The sequence below is a fragment of the Mustelus asterias genome, chromosome 27, assembly GCF_964213995.1.
Source record: "Mustelus asterias chromosome 27, sMusAst1.hap1.1, whole genome shotgun sequence".
Lineage (NCBI taxonomy): Eukaryota > Metazoa > Chordata > Chondrichthyes > Carcharhiniformes > Triakidae > Mustelus > Mustelus asterias.
This window is the reverse complement of record NC_135827.1, coordinates 9,455,311-9,473,199: the sequence shown is the minus strand read 5'-3', so window position 1 is coordinate 9,473,199 and position 17,889 is coordinate 9,455,311. Positions and strand designations below refer to the sequence as shown.

Below are 17,889 nucleotides of genomic sequence, written 5' to 3'. Positions count from 1 at the left end.
TCCAGTATCTGAAGTCTTCCCATTGGTGGAGTTGCATAGCTTAGACACTGCTTGGATTTTTAAAAAAATGTTCTCACCAGCGTGTCCTTAGCTTGACTAATTCTCATCTCCAACTTCATAGAAAACATAGAAACCCTACAGTACAGAAAGAGGCCATTTGGCCCATCGAGTCTGCACCGACCACAATCCCACCCAGGCTCTACCCCCATATCCCTACATATTTACCCACTAATCCCTCTAACCTACGCATTTCAGGACACTAAGGGCAATTTTTAGCACGGCCAATCAAACTAACCCGCACATTTTTGGACTGTGGGAGGAAATCGGAGCACCCGGAGGAAACCCACGCAGACACGAGGAGAATGTGCAAACTCCACACAGACAGTGACCCAAGCCGGGAATCGAACCCAGGTCCCTGGAGCTGTGAAGCTGCAGTGCGAACCACTGTGCTACCGTGCCGCCCAATTTTGTTTGGTTAAACTGTGAAAAGCACCCATCATTGCAGTGGTAGCTTTTGTCCATCAAATTAGGTTTGGGTCCATTAAGAGTATTTTTCATCCTATAATCTGAGAATGGAGTGTTTGGAGTTACAGATAGGTCAGTGGTAGTGGGTGCAAATGGACAGAATGAAAAAATGATAATTGCACAACATGAAAGAGTGATTTTTTTTCCCCTGCAGGGAATAGCAACTGGTGTACTGAATAAGTCTGGTGAACATTGACACAAAAATGCAATGAATAAGATTGAGCTTTGAATGGGAAAGCATTCCCCCGAGAGAACACCCCCTTCTTTCAGATTTGTCCCTTTTAGAGCACAGAAAAGACTTGGCTATTACTCGCAAATGGAACTTGAATGTATTTCTGAAGTCTAAGAGAGTAATGCTAAGATCTCGCTATCATTCATTGCACATGAAATTGTCCTTCCAGTTTTAAATATGTTCTTTCTAGCATTCGATACGATACGTAAAGTCCCTGTGACAACTGGCAGCCTGGAATCCTTGTCAGCAATGAACAGAATCTTGGCTGTCAACCATCACTTAAGCATTAATGAGATCTGTAGATTATTCTCTTAGATTCTAGAAAGCCTTGTGTGGTACTTGTTGCACAACTGTAATGTCAATGTGAAATAGTTTTATTTGTACGAATGGTGCGCTATAGTCTCTAATCTGGAGGAATGTTAATTGTGCTCAATTTTGGAATTATGTCAAGGCCTAACTCTGTATTTTCACAAATTGAGCTCAATTGGTTCCTGCCCTTTGAATTTTGGACTCTTGTGTTGAATTTCACATACCACAAGATGTATTCAAAGTGCACTGACAATTCAAAAGTTAGGCAGTAGCCCAGGAATGGTGGAATTATCCAGACAACAAATATTAACTTGTGTATACCCCCTTGTAGTACTATCTGACCCATGACATTCTTGTGTATTTACTGATTATTTGCTCCATGGATTCCTGTAACTTTTCCAGGATCTGTATAAAATTGCAGTCCTTACTTGGCACAAGTACAATGCGAGTGGATTATTTAATTTTCCATTTCAAAAAATGTCAGTCAGACTTTTGGATAGGAACGATTGGGAAATTTTTAAAAGATAAACTACTTAAATTTGTAATTTTAAATGAAACTGGGACTTAAATTACTCTCTGAAACCCTGTTATAAGGTGTAAACAATGAATGTGTTAATGTGGCATTGTGGTCAGCACTGCTTCCTCACAGCGCCGGGGATCTGGGTTCAATTCCGGCCTCGGGTGACTGTCTGTGTGGAGTTCGCATGTTCTCCCCATATCTGCGTGGGTTTCCTCCTGGTGTTCTGGTTTCCTCCCACAGTCCAAAAATGTGCAGGTTAGGTTGATTGGCCATGCTAAATTTCCCCCTAGTTTCAGGGAGATTAATAGGGTAAATGCGTAGGGTTTTTGGGATAGGGCCTGATGGAATTGTTGTCGGTGCAGACTCGATGGGCAGTTGGCCTTTTTCTGCACTGCAGGGATTCCATGATTATTTTACGTATGGTAGCCAATTTGTATGGCTTGCACACTGCTTATAGAAGCCAGACTCATCATGGAGTTGAGAGCAAGGCTCAGGAGCTAAAATTCCTGACAGATATTGTAGTTCGTACATAAGCCGAGAATGGGCCCAGTGCGCCTGTACAGTAAAGAAAATGGCATGAAAACTTAAGTCATGAGACTGGGAACAGAACACCATTGAAGGCAAGAATCCCAAGATGGAGATAGGGAGTGGTCCCAAAGTGAGAGAGAGGACAGGGAGAGGTCCCAAAAAGGAGAGACCCAAACAAGGGACAAGGACAGATCCCAGTTAGGTTAAAAAGAGGAGCAAAGAAAGAGGCTCCAAACAAGAAGCGGGTGGTGGGGAGCAGACTTCAATTGAAGAATGCTCAGGGGCAACCCTGGAGATCGAAGAGAGCTCTGGAGAAGCCCTGAAGATCCAAGAGGCAGCAGAAGTTTGGTGATGCTGTGCTGTGGCCGTTTAGGAGAAGGTAGACTTTGGAGCAGTAATATTTAGCTCAGTGCAGCTATCGAACTCAAGTTGGGCTTGTCAGTTGGTGCTTCAAAGTAGACTCAGGAATCCAGGGAATGGAATCTCAGCAGATTGAAACCCAACGAGGTGGGCAGTCATTGATGGCATCTGTATTGGGATGAGGTTCGGAGAAAGTTTGCAGGTTAGCTCTTTGAATGTCAAGACTGAAGTCGCTTGTGAAAAAGATTGAGTCAACCAATCTCCCTGAAGCTCTACGTTTATTTTTGTGTGCGTTGGTTGTTAAGAAATCCATGGACTCTGTCTTGGTCACATTTGCCATTTATTGTGCCAGGTGGTGTGTTCGACCACAATTTGCATTAATTCACATGTTCCACAACTTAACCTTGCATATTAGAGGAAAACATACATATTGTAAATTGTTCAAGACCCTTCTGGATTCAATCTATCAGCAAGCATCTTTACCAAAACCTTGGATTTCTGGTCAGGCTCATAACTATATGTTTGATACTTGGGGGTCAGTTAGCTCACTGAATTGGCTAGAGTGTGAGGCAGAATGAGGCCAATTGTACAAGTTCAAACCTCATACCACCTGTGTTCATTCATGGCGGCCTGCCTCTTTGCCTTGCCTCCTGCTTGCACTGTGTTTCCCCTCAATCTATATAACCAATCGTCTCTCACTAATTGAGAGACATGAATATGGTGCTTTGTTAACTGTGGCAAATTACCTTTTGAATACCAATATCTATTATATATTGTAAATTTAGGATGCAGCTGTCTAATAACTACTCATGGTGAGTAGAAAATGCTCAGCTTTAATTTCCATTTTACTTATATCCTACAGTAGGATACTGAGATCACTGGAATCACAAGTGCAAGTGACATTTTAAGAATGCAGTCTTCTGTAGATCCATCTATAAGGCACAAGTCAAGAGTGTGATGCCACACTCCCCACTTGCATGGATTGGTGCAGTTCCAAAAATGCTCAAGAAGCTTGACACCATCCAGGACAAAGCAGCCCACTTGATTGGCACCCCATCCACAAACACCCATTCCCTCCACCACCGACGCTCAGTAGCAGCAGTGTGTACTACCTACAAGATGCACTGCAGCAACTTAACAAAGATCCTGAGACAGCACCTTCCAAACTCATGGCCACTTCCATCTAGAAGGACAAGGGCAGCAGATAAATGGGAACACCATCACCTGCAAGTTCCCCTCCAAGACATTCACCATCCTGAGTTGGAAATATATTGCCATTCCTTCTCAGTCGCTGGGTCAAAATCCTGGAATTCCCTCCCTAATGGCACTATAGATCAATCCACAGAACATGCACTGCAGCGATTCAAGAAGGCAGTTCACCACCACCTTTTCAAGGGTAACTAGGGATGGGCAATAAATGCTGGCCAGCCAGCGACGCCCATGTCTCACGAATGAATAAAAAGTCCAAAATCAAAATGGGATGTCGGCAAAACAGACCCAGACATCTTTCTCCCTTTCAGTAAAAGCTTGGTTTTCCTTCATTCTTGGGACATTAATGGTAAGGCATGTTTTTCCCATCCCTTGCTGTTCTCTGAAGATGGTGGGGAAACTGAGTGGCTTGCCAGGCAACATCAGATGGCATTTAAGAGTCAACCACATTGGTGTGGGACTGGAGTCAAAAATACCAGGTAAAAGCAGGGTGTGTTTCATTGCCTGTTAGGACATGAGTGACCTAGTTGGGCTTTTTTAAAAAAAACAGCTGTGTTGCCACTTTCTCCCTTCCAGTGGCAACATTTTCTCCCCAGAGAAATCAGAGCTAATGTTTCAAGTCTGGATGTCTCTTTGTCAGAGAGCTGACATTAACTCTGCTCTCTCGCCCCAGATACTGTCAGAGCAGCTGAGATTTTCTGGCATTTTCTGTTTTTGTTTCAGATTCCAGCATCCGCAATAATTTGCTTTTGTTCTTTCCTGATTTGTTGGAACTGAATTCTAATTTTCAGTATGTCCTGGCAGGATGAACTCTGTTTCTCGTGGATCTTGGTCGATGGCAACAGTTACTTTTAACGCAGCAGTAAATTTGATGTAAGAATGTTTTGAGTGTGTGAAATAGCATGCCAGTGCTTTAGGGAGTTCTTGGGTTGGACCTGAGACACCACATTGGGGCAGATAACACAAACTTTGTTCTGCATCTTATCCATTTTATTTCCTAATCCTGATGCTGACAAGAGGATCTGAAGTGGGGGGAAAATTACACTTGCGAGTGCTACCTCTCCCTCCCCTTGAGTACAGAAATTCATTCAGAAATAACATTCCGAAGAGCACTCTGCTCAAGTGGCCACTGGGGAGAGCGGAGGAGGCAGAGAAGAAAAATCGAAAGCCATGGTTTGATTGTTTCAGAATAAGGAGAAACCTTTTAATCAGGTAATCACTCAGACAATACTTTGGAATGATTTTGTCTTTGCCTCAATTTGAATTAATCTGTATGGAAAGTGCGAGCCTTTGAATGGTAACTCATTACACAGTTCTCAGAAACCTGTATTTTCCCCCCATTTTGTTCCCTTCTCTATATTTTTTGGAACAGTTGAACTGTTTTCTGGAGAGAATATATGATGTTTGATGATAATAGCAAGCCGACTGTATCCGAAGCTGTTCAGGGCCAATTATCAAAATGCTATTTTGTACAGTTGCGAGCTGCTAAAAGCTGATACTAGTTGCCTGAGGCATGTAATTCATAACAGACTTCAGCGTGCTATACATGTTTGGTGGGAAAAGAAAAAAAAATCATTTTTCATTTGGATTCTGATTGCTCAGCTAATAGCAATGCAGTTTCTTTAAAAGCTTGCAGCACTACCAAAATAACATCCTGCCCAAACTTTGCTGACACTAATTCATACTGCCTTCAACATCGTGAGGAAGATACTCTGTTAGCATGACATTGCAGCTCGCAGAACTCAACTTCCTATTCATTTTCATTATTAAGTGTTTGAATCATTGAAGCCCTACAATGCAGACCATTCGGCCCATCGAGCCAGCACCGAGAACAATCCCATCCAGGCCCTATCATAAAGTTTATTTATTAGTCACAAGTAGGCTTACACTGCAATGAAACCACCGTGAAAGCCCCCTAGTCGCCACACTCTGGCGCTTGTTCGGGTACACTGAGGGAGAATTTTGCACAGCCAATCCACCGAACTCGCACATCTTTGGACTGTGGGAAGAAGCCAGAGCACCCGGAGGAAACCCACGCAGACACGGGGAGAACGTGCAGACTCCACACAAACAGTGACCCAAGCCGGAAATTGAACCCGGGTCCCTGGCGCTGTGAAGCAACAATGCTAACCACTGTGCCACCATGCTGCCATCCCCGAAATCCCACGTATTTACCCTGCTAACCCTCCTGACACTAAGGGGCAATTTATCATGGCTAACTAAACTAACCTGCATATCTTTGGAATGTGGGAGGAAACCTGAGCACCCAGAGGAAACCCACGCAGACACGGGGAGAATGTGCAAACTCCACATAGACAGTCACTCAAGGCCAGAATTGAACCCAGGTCCCTGGCGTTGAGGCAGCAGTGCTAACCACTATGCCACCGTGCTGCCCTAGAGACTTTCCACATATTATGGCAGCAGGCTACTAATAATTTTGTTACCACATCTGCTTAGATCAAGTCCCTCGAGTTCAATATATTAATGTTTTTTTAGACATTGTAAAGTCAAGTCTACTTATGGCTTGACCAGCTGCTGAGTTTTTTTGTGATGCATTTGGCAGTGATTGGGATAGTTTTGTCAGGTTACAGATTTTCGTGTACTTGTCATGTCCCCCTAACTCCCCAGCATCCCTTCCATTCACTTGCACAAGCTTCAGCCAGGAGAAAAGAATATTCCTCTCAGCAATGCTTTCGTGTTAACTGATTGGCGATGTGCCTGTGGTGATTCCAATGAACTGTGCTGCTTTCCCTTGTTCTGGAGCTGAGTTCTCTCTGTGAGCTACAGCTCCCAGTGAATGATGGAACTTTCCCCCGAGCATGACAACCATATTTGAAAAACATGCAATGACTGAAACTCAGCAAATCATGGGGATGATGTTATAAAGTTATCAGTCGTAAGGCGAATCAAAATGGGAATAGGATTCTAGTGCTCGGGTGAGAATAGGTGGGATTGCAAAATCAGTGCGAGTGAAGGAAGTGGGGGCAGAGAGGTGTTGACAGAATGTTATAGTAATCAGGTCGTTAAGTTCAATTAAATAAATACTTTTAATTAAAATGTTATCAGTTATGGTAATTAGAAAACTGCAGAAGGCATTCCGCATTCCATTATACTATATCAAGGTTCTAAAAGTGCAATTATGACTGTACTTGTGGGCATAAAATTATGCAATCTCTGAACATCCTTAGGAAGTCTACATTAAACGAAATACTACATCATAGGCTGATTGCCATTTGGCACTGATAGTGAGTATATTTGTCATGGGTGCATATCAACATCTTGGAGGTTACCATTGACCAGAAGCTGGACTGGACTAGCCCAATAAATACTGTTGCTGTAATAAAAGGTCAGAAGATAGGAATCCTACGGCGATAACTCACTTCCTTACTTCCCAAAGCCTGTCCACCATAAACAAAGCACAAGTCAGGGGTGTGATGGAATACTTTCCATTTGCTTGGTTGAGTGCAGCTCCAACAACACTCGAGAAGCTTGACGCCATCTTGGACAAAGCATCTTGCTTGATTGGCACCCCATCCAAAAACCCTCCACCACCGACGCACAGTGTGCACCATCTACAAAATGCACGGCAGGAACTCCCTGAGACTCGTTAAACAGCACCTTCCAAACCAACAACCACTACCATCTAGAAAGGAAAGAGCAGCAGATGCGAGGGAACACCACTACCTGCAAGTTCTCCTCCAAGCCACTCACCCCATCTTGAAAATATATCGCCGTTCCTTCACTGTCATTGGATCAAAATGTGGGAACTCACTCCCAAGCAGCACTGTAGGTGTACCAACACCACAGGGCCTACAGTGGTTCAAGAAGACAGCTCACCACCACCACCACCTCAGAGGCAATTAGAGATGAGCAAAAAATGCTGGCCCAGGCAACAATGCCGACATGAAGGAATATTTTTTTTGATGAATATATTTAGACAAAAACTTCTTTCAAAAAGACAGCCATCGCAAAACTAGACTGATTTGAAGAGATGTCTTACTATGGTTGAAAAGTAAACAGAGGTAACATTATACTTAGAAAGAAGTATAGTGTTGTGAAAGATATTTTGGGGTGCAAGTTTGTGTCTGTAAAAATGATGGTTCGACTCATCACTTCTGGAGGCTTTTATTGATCAGAAAAGAAGGTGACGTTAAGTACTTGGCATGCACTTATGGAAAAAGTGCTCTGAATTAGAATATGCATATTTTCATTTGATAATGAATATTTGCCTAGAAACTGATTTTCTGATCTTGTTTAAAGTCAAAATGCGGACTCTGTGGCAGCAATGTTGGGCACCATTAACAAAGAATACTGAAAAGTAGATTTGCACTGTGAGTCCTCTTGAATGACTGAGTTCCTTACTTTGGTCACAATTCTAGCAAGTTGGGGACTGGAGGCCAGATCATAAAATCATAGAATCCCTACAGTGCGGAAGGAGGCCATTCGGCTCATCGAGGCTGCACCGACAACAATCCCATCCTGGCCCTATCCCAGTAACGCCATGTATTTACCCTGCCAGACCACCAAAGGGGCAATTTAACAAGGCAATCAACCTAATCTGCATACCTTTGGGGAGAAACCGGAGGAAACCTATGCAGACACAGGGTGAATATGTCTTGGGTAAAAGAAAACCGTGGTTATTTTTCACCGCTGCTATCATTGTTCATAAATATGCTCGGTTTTGTCATTTTCCAGTAAAATGTAGATGACTAATTTATATTTAAATGTCTAACTTGATGGAGCAGGCCCAAGAAGCCATCTGGCGTACTGCAGCCCTGACCCTTCTAGTCATATTACTTACACTTCAACTTTGTGTACAATCAACAGAGGTCTTCTGTCAGTCCGAAATAAATTAACACAAATATTTTTAGTAAGAAAGCATTTTCAATACCTTAAGTGATATTCACCTACCTCTTAGGAACCAGCTAATTTTCTACCTTCTATCCTGGCCGTCTCATTATACAATGATAATAGAGTTGCTGACTAATTAATCTCTGATAATTAGTCTTTAAAACACCCAGAAATGAGACAAGGAAGAACACCAGTGATGGTGTTCAAAGTTCAATAGCATTAAAATCCATTGGAATGGTTCATTTTCAGATTTCACTCTGAACAACATTCTCCATAATCTGGGCATGATGTTTTGGTTAAAACACTGCAAGTAACCAAATAGATCTGAATTTTAAGTAAAAAAAAACCATTGGACAAGAACAGTAAGCTGAATTATTTCCTGCTCTTTTTCTTGCCTTAAGATAAACTGGGCAGGCTGTTGAGATAACAAGGCGAGAAGCGGTTACCGATCTCGAGAAACTTCCAAAATTAATTAATCTTCGGGGAGAAACTGAGCAGTGGCTCTTAAAAGACAGGTGATGTTAGTCGCTCAGCATTGCAACTACGCCATAGATGACAGACTGGTTCATACCTGATTGCCTGTAGTCTACAGTTGTTGCTGTGATACTTCAGATCTGCTAACTTGGCCGCTCTTGCCCTCAAGTGAATGGCTCATCAGTGACTTATAATTACGAATGATTGCTGCTGTCCAGAGACCTTCATTAAGAAAATTAAGTACAGTCTTTTTTTCCTCTAATGTTGTGGAAAGTGTCTATAAAATAAGAATCAACCGTAATTTGATTTTTATGGATTTGTTTTTAAATAATCATGTTGGAGAACTTTCATTATTGAGTGGAGGGTATTGAAGTTAAATTTGGGTAATTAAAAAATGAATCAATAACTTCAATGGGAATCGGAAATAATTCCGATGCGTAATCGCTGCTGACCTTGTTAACTTTGCAGCATAAGGAATGATAGTTGTCGATTCATCTGCTATAACTGTAATAGATGAAGCATTCCAATATATTTGCAGGTTAGGGTTTCTAATCGATGCTCGTACATCTGAAATTGTTATGATTCCGAAAGTATCATTGACTGTGTCGAAATTCTTCTTTGTTGAACAAATAAAGGTTTGCATAATCATAAAATAAAGCATAAGCGATTGGATTATGTTTATCTTGAATGCTCAAACAAAATACATTTGATAGGGCTGTCCTTGTGAGCATTCCTTACAGATTGTATATTGTGTTCTTGTGCCCTTGCCTGACCTGCAATTTACATTTTCCTCCATCAGTATTATATTTGTAAATTATGTTCTGGCAAAATAAGAACTGGAGGCTTCAGTTATTCATCTGTCATGTTAAAAAGGAAATCCTCAAATTGATGATTATTATTATGAATGCCGTGTTGCTTTTAGATACTCTTGTGCTTCTTAGGGTTGATATGAAGGGGTTTTACTTGACAACGGCTGCAGTAATGGAGGACATGTATTCCTAAAATTTTAAGGGCGCGATCTTATCTGCCATTCACGCCATGCTCTCGCTGCAACAAAGTCAGAATTTGGCAGCCAGCCAAATATCCGTTCACTGCCCTTCCCTTTGGCGTGAACAGTGGTAAGATTCCGTCCTCGGAATATTAGAGGTTGCTTCCTCTTGTGGGAGAACCTATGACAGAGGGCATAATCTCATTGAAAGGAGTCGCCCATTTAAGACAGGGATGAGGAATATTTTTTTCTGAGTGTAGTGCATCTTTGGAATTCTTTACCGCAGCAGAGAGCTGTGGAGGCTGGGTCATTACTTGTTCCTGGCTGAGATCGACAGATTTTTGATCAGTAAGGGATTCTAGGGATTTGGAGATGAGGCGAGAAAATGGAGTTGAGGATTACCATAGATCAGTTATGATCTCAATGAATGGTGGAGCAGACTCGATGAACTGAACGGCCTACTTCTGTTCCTATATTGTACGCTCCTCATCTGGAGTCAGTGCTCAACCTGATTCGAGTAGAGTAAAAGCAGAGTAAAGACTTGCTTAGGAGAAGGTTTGGGTCTTAACATTCATTTTCTGAACCACAAATTTAGCCGTGTTGTGAAGCTGAAGCCACTTTCCACTTGGACACGAAGTTCTTCTTTGATATGTGGTCCCATAGTCTAAGTGAGTGGGCGAGGGTCTGGCAGATGGAGTACAATGTTGGTAAATGTGAGGTCATCCACTTTGGTAGGAATAACAACAAAATGGACTATTATTTAAATGGTAAAAAATTGCAGCATGCTGCTGTGCAAAGGGACCTGGGTGTCCTTGTGCAGGAATCACAAGGAGTTGGTTTGCAGGTGCAGAGGTAATTGAGAACACAAATGGAATTTTGTCCTTCATTGTTGGAGGGATGGAGTTTAAAAACAGCGAGATTATGTTGCAGCTGTATCAGGTGCTGGTGAGGCCACACCTGGAGTACTGTGTACAGTTTTGGTCTCCTTACTTGAGAAAGGATATACTAGCACTGGAGAGGATGCAGAGGAGATTCACTAGGTTGATTCCGGAGTTGAGAGGGTTGGCTTATGAGGAGAGACTGAGTAGACTGGGGCTATACTCATTGGAATTCAGAAGAATGAGGGGAGATCTTATAGAAACATATAAGAATATGAAGGGAATAGATAAGATAGAAGCAGGGAAGGTGTTTCCACTGGCGGGTGAAACTAGAACTAGGGGGCATAGCCTCAAAATAAGGGGAAGCTGATTTAGGACTGAGTTGAGGAGGAACTTCTCCACACAAAGGGTTGTGAATCTGTGGAATTCCCTGCTCAGTGAAGCAGTTGAGGCTACCTCATTGAACGTTTTTAAGGCAAGGAGAGATAAATTTTTGAACAGAAAAGGAATTGAGGGTTATGGTGAGTGGGCGGGTAAATGGAGCTGAGTCCACAAAAAGATCAGCCATGATCTTATTGAATGGCGGAGCAGGCTTGAGGGGCCAGATGGCCAACTCCTGCTCCTAGTTCTTATGTTCTTATACAGCAAACCGAACAGCACTACACTTGACGATAAGGTCAGGTTTCTTTCCACTACTTGTTGAGCTTACCATAGTTATCTGCTACAAGACCACAGTGGCCTCTTTCTGTTGTTGAGTTTGTCATTGTCTACTGCACCACCACAAAAAAGATGAGTCAACCTGCCTTAACACGGTACAACCACCACAAGAGCATGAGACTCCAGAGCTTTCTTGGTGCTCGTACTGCAGCTTTTGGAGTATCATAACTGTGTACTTGTTGCTGTCTTCAGTTAAGTTTGCTTTGGTCAGGAAAATGACAATAATGCTCTTTTCCTTCAATTGCGGGTGTTTCTTTTGCCTGCACTGTATCTTGATCCCTGTCACGTTGGTCGGAATTCTCTGGCTTTTCATGCCAGCGGGATTCTCTAGTCCCACTGGCGGCGCATCCCCGTCCATGGGTTTCCCGCTGGGGTGGGGGTGACGTCAATGAGAATTCCCATTTATAGCGATGGGACCAGAGAATTCCACCACTGGCAAACAACGCTTCACCTCCCACCGGCAGGAAGGCTGGACAATCTCACCCGTTGAATTCCAATTCTGCTGTCTCTATATTTTATTTCTGTTGCACCACCTATGTGCTTTTTACATACTGTAACTAATTATTCTGCTTTGTGCTGAAATATAGCAACAATCCCTCAGTACCCCATCTGCCATGTGAGTTGTGCTTTATTGTTTTATGATCCATACTGTTATTTACAAGCTGTTTCTAATCCCTTCCAACTGACAAGTCTGCATCTTAATTTCTGTCTGTTCACAGGGGACGTTTTCCCCCTCAGTGAATAGGCTTCTGACTGAACCTGTCATTTTCATGGCTTTGTTTCTCACTTTTCTTCTCTAGTTTTGTCTCCAGTCCAGTTTTATGACTTTGCAGAAATCTCCATCAATCATGTGAAATAGCACGTTCCAATCCAAGCGGCAGAAAATGTGCACGTTCGTCAACAGTAGAAACACATTTTGGAGGCCCCCGGATTAGTTAGAGATTGAGAAATACAGAAGGATGAGGGTGGAATCTCATTGAAACTTACAGAATGCTGAAAGGCCTGGATAGAGGGGATGTGGGGAAGATGTTTTCATTAGTAGGAAAGACTAGAATCCGAGGGCACAGTCTCAGAGTAAAGGGCCGACCCTTTAGAATCGAGATGAGGAGAAACTTCTTCAGCCAAACGGTGGTGAACCTATGTAATTAATTGCCACAGAAGGCTGTGGAGGCCAAGTCATTGAGTCTCTTCAAGACAGGGATAATAGGTTCTTGATTGGTAAGGGGATCAAATGTTACGGGGAAAGGCAGGAAATTGGGGTTGAGAAATTTAGCAGCCATGATTGAATGGCAGAGTAGACTCGATGGGCTAAATGGCCTAATTCTGCTCCTATATCTTATGGTCTTATAAAACGCTGATAGAAGCATCATGATCAGCAAAAGGGCAACATGCTGTAGATTTTCTCCAATTGTAGCAAACTTGTTCAAAGAACAAAAAAATTCATGCAACTAAAACAGAAAAATGCTGGAAAATCTCAGCAGCTCTGGCAGCATCTGTGGAGAGAGAGTAGAGCCAACGTTTCGAGTCTAGATGACCCTTCGTCAGAGCTCTGATGTAGGGTCATCCAGACTCGAAACATTGGCTCTATTCTCTCTCCACAGATGCTGTCAGACCTGCTGAGATTTTCCAGCATTTTTCTGATTTTGTTTCAGATTCCAGCATCCGCAGTGTTTTGCGTTTATCTTAAATTCAAGCATTATCTTTCCCAATCTCAGCATATCTCAAAGTACTTTGCAACTAGTGAAGTACCTTTGAAGCATGGTTATAGTGCAGGAAAACACATGAACCAATTGGCACTCGGGAAGATCATTGGGATAGTGACTGGAACATTTGTTTCGGTTGAGGCAATAAATAATGGCTCGGACAATGGGAGAAGTCACCTGTTTGTCTTTGAATATTCTCACAGGATCTTTTACATCCAGAGACAAGATAGGGCTTCAGTTTAGTGTCTGTCCTGAAAGATGTTACTTCCATTACCACACCAATTCCTTTGTACCACAGTGAAGTATACACTTACTCCATGAGATAAAGTTCCTCAACTGGAACTTGAACTCACAACCTTGCGGAGGCAGGGATATTAATACTGAGCCACTGCTTTCTGGGGTAGGATTTTGTATCTTTTTAACTATCTTACAGCTGAACAGGAATTAAAAGCCAGACACTTGGAGCTCCATTTACATTAGCAAGGCTGCAATTAAACATTGATTTGAATGTTGATTGTATCACTCGGGGAACTTTTTAAAAAAAAAAAAATCTTTACCAGATTTGCTGAGTGCTATGATATGTGATAAGACCAATTAGATATAATTTGGGCTCGTTCAACATTGTTAAATATTGCACGGCAGTGGGTCTGACTTCATGCAAATATCTAATTTGGAACAAATAACAGATGCTGCAGCCTACTTTATTCTGTAAACGATAAAAGAGGGGATGAAACGCTGACAGATGTATTTTTCAGGCATGAAGAAAATAATTATTTATCAAGCATGATTAGCTTACCCTTGGTAACATCCAGCAATACAAGTAAGTAGATTTAGAGAGCCTGAATACAGAAGTTGGCAACCGTGCGTCAATGGTACAGTATTGTGATTTCCCTGCAAGCTCAGTTTACTTTCAGTACCAAACAACTACTCATATTTATTTGAGCTATTCGCAAAACCAGTTGGGTATCCAATTTAACACTCATTTTGGAGAGCTCCCTTTCTTCTCGTGAAAAAAAATTCTCAGTCTCGTTTTTGTTAACCAGCTGACTTCAACATGTTTTTCTTGGATTGGAATCAAACAGCCACAACATGACTACTTTAAAGAAATAGGAAGAATGGGCACTGGTTCAGTGAATGTTACAGATGTCCTTTTGCCTGCCGGAATGTGCGAGGTGATGGGGATGAAGCAGGATTGCCCGGGAGGCTCCCGAAGGGAATCGATGAGGCTGAATGGCCGCCTCCTGCTCTGATAAAGATTTTGTGATTCTCCCCAAGAGAAGAATGTAAGATGCCTGACAGGACATGTAGTTAGATTTGAGTCTTGTTACTGTTTCTCCTTGTTAGTTTAGCTGGAACCTCAGGTTATTTTTGAAATAATTGTGTCCTCTGTTAGCTAGCTGGGTAGCAGTACGCGCTCATCCCTTGAGTGGGGAACTGCCTTTGCTGTCTCTTGAGTACTCATTTTGAAAGCTGAGCAAGTTTGCTGAACTGGTTAAAACTGGGTCTTTCCGAGAAACCCTCCAGTGCCGAAAGAGGCCTTTTGGGCCATTAAGTCTGCACCACCTCTCCAAAAGAGCATCTTACCCAGGCCCACCGCCCCACGGATTTAATGATGGCGATGGGTGCATTCAGAAAGCAACCCATTGACAACAGCTGAATCCATGTCTCACCCTATGTAAATAATTATGTATTGTTAGTCTGTTCATCTATATGTTATTAAATGGATCCTGTTGCTGGCAAACGGCAGGCTGCATCCATGCGGTGGGTTGTGTGGAAAATCCCACTCAATCACCGATCAGTACCCTTCATAGTGGCACAATGGTTAGCACTGCTGCCTCACAGCACCAGGGACCCGGGTTCAATTCCTGGCTTGGGTCACTGTCTGTACGGAGTTTGCACGTTCTCCCCGTGTCTGCATGGGTTTCCTCCGGGTGCTCCGGTTTCCTCCCACAGTCTGAAAGATGTGCTGGTGCATTGGCCATGCTAAATTCTCCCTCAGTGTCCTTGAACAAGCACCAGAGTGTGATAACTAGGGGATTTTCACAGTAACTTCATTGCAGTGTTAATATAAACCTACTTGTGACATTAACAAAAATAAATTAAAACGAAAGACGAGAGAGAAAGAGCTCCCATACTGTTCTTCAAATGATACCATAGGATCTTTTATACTCAGCTCAGAGGGAAGATGTGGCTTTGGTTTAACATTTCATACACGATACATCACTGACAGTGCAGCTCTGCCTCAGTACTGCACTGGAGTGACAGCTTAGAATTGCTGCTCAAATACTTTGGAGTGGAGTTTGAAGCCAAAACCTTCTTACCGAGAGGCAAGAGGGCTGAAGCTGACACAGCTTCATCATAGAATCCCGACAGTGCAGAAGGAGGCCATTCAGCCCATCGAGTCTGCACTGACCACAATCCCATCCAGGCTGTATTCCTGTAACCCCATATATTTACCCTGCTAATCCACCTGACATTCGGGTCAATTTAGTATGGCTCATCAACCTAACCCACACATCCTTGGACTCCTTTGGAATATTCCAAATAACATATAAAAATAAATTGACAAATCAAGCAAACATGAACAGAGAAACAAAATCCATCAAGCATTTCAGTCTTAAACCCAACCTTCCCAGATCGAATCCAAATTCCCATTACAATTTGCTGGATTGAATACCCTCCTTGACTAGAATCCCACTTTCATCTTAAGGCATGCAATTGTGTGCCCTTAAGTTACAATACATAGGCTTGAGCAAGGAGTAAAATTAAATTATTTATGGTGTAGGTGACGATGGCCACAGTGCAATTTTCTTGTGCTTTCCCGTACATCTTGGCCCTTTTTTTGAGGTCACCAGACTGGCTTCATTAAGTCTTAATGGGCTACTGTCTAATGGTACAGTGCATGGCTTCTCTGAGTCAGAAATATGATAAGAACACAATGGTTATGTGCCTGGGGAGGCCCACTTTCACATCCTCTGAGGAAAAGCAAATGCATGAAATTGTGCTCTACATCTGGTGCTGCTCTTCAAAGTAGGTATTAATCCTCTCTGTACACGCATATCCTAATGGTTCAAGCACTTCCAGGGTCCTTTAATTAACCTTAGCATTTTAGCGCTGCAGCTGTGTGGGGATCGGTTGACACATCACGATCTGAATGCTTATTCTCTACTTGTGGGACGGCAGCTGGATCCAGGAAAAAGGAATGAAATTATTTCCACTGCAGTATCAAGCTTCTTTAGCTCGTTCACAGAAGTTGAGGCTGTGCTATTTGTCTTAATATTTTCAATGAATTGCAATAAACATGCCTGCAAACAAGGAATGAAATGTACTGAGAGAATTTATGGTGTAAGAATGTAAGGCCTTAATGTTGAGAGTGTAGATTATGAGGAGAACTGAGTGGTGATGTCATGGATTATATTTGTCAGTTCTCTTCAAAACAACGGGCAAAAACTTCCATTTCTTTTCCCCCAAGTGCTGGTCCAGATGGGGAAAGGGGTGTGCAGTGCGCCAGTTGTACGGCTGTCTTTTCTCTCCATATTTTCCAGCACTCGTTTAAAAAAATATTCTGGAGCCATGTCTCACGCTGGCAGGGAAGGCCGGATAGATCCGGCAATGTCGGATCTCCAGAAAGGACATCCTGATCTTAAAAGGAATTCATTAAAAGAAAATCCCCCCCCCCCCACCCCTGCTCAGGGAACCTCGACTCCCTCAGGGAACCCCCTGGGATATGGGGACCCCTCTCCATACAGGAACCCCCAGTACAGACTTCCCCAACTACTCAAGGCACCCTTCCATGGCACTCCTCACTGGCACTGCCTCTGGCACTCTGGCCCTGCCCATCATGCTGGGGGGGGGGCAGTGTAAGGATGCCAGGGGGAAGTGCCATGTCCCTCTCTCTCTCTCTCTCTCGAGGGGGGGGGGGGATTGCTACTTATCTGTGCATGACGGGCGGTTTCCTTTCACCTGGTTCCCGTTTTTAGAAGCCAGTTGTAAATCTCACATCAGCGAGGGGGGCAATTCCTAATGTGAGGAGATGACACGACGGGGAAGCCCGTTAATGGGATGTTAATGTATTGAAATGTGATTCCCAACTATCATTGATAGGAACCGCATTACGTCACTGGCGGGGAGATTGGAAATTGAGATTTTGCCAGTGCGATTCTTATTTTCTAGCTCTCGAGGGATGTTGCACCTGCATCACCATTTACGCTCACGGATAATGTGGGTGCAGAATTCCCCTCTTTCCCCCCCCCCCCCCCCCTCCCTTTGAGGGGCGGCACAGTGGCACACTGCTGCCTCACAGCACCAGGGGTCTGGGTTTGATTCCTGGCTTGGGTCACACTCTGTGTGGAGTCTGCATGTTCTCCCCGTGTCTGCACGGGTTTCCTCTGGGTGTTCCGGTTTCCTCCCACAGTTGAATGACGTGCTGGTCAGGTGCATTGGCCATGCTAAATTCTCCCTCCGTGTACCCAAGCAGGAGTGTGGCGACGAGTGGATTTTCACAGTGACTTCATTGCAGTGTTAATATAAGCGTACTTGTGACACCAATAAATAAGCTTTAATAAACTAAATTGTTAACTTTGGATTCTTGCTTA

General features: G+C 43.1%; 1 protein-coding gene across 3 annotated transcripts in view; it reads left to right on the top strand.

Annotated features, from left to right (window-relative positions):
- Positions 1-17,889, top strand: part of LOC144479846 (opioid-binding protein/cell adhesion molecule-like) — a 1,112,572-nt gene that overhangs the window by 89,839 nt on the left and 1,004,844 nt on the right. The window lies entirely within an intron of this gene.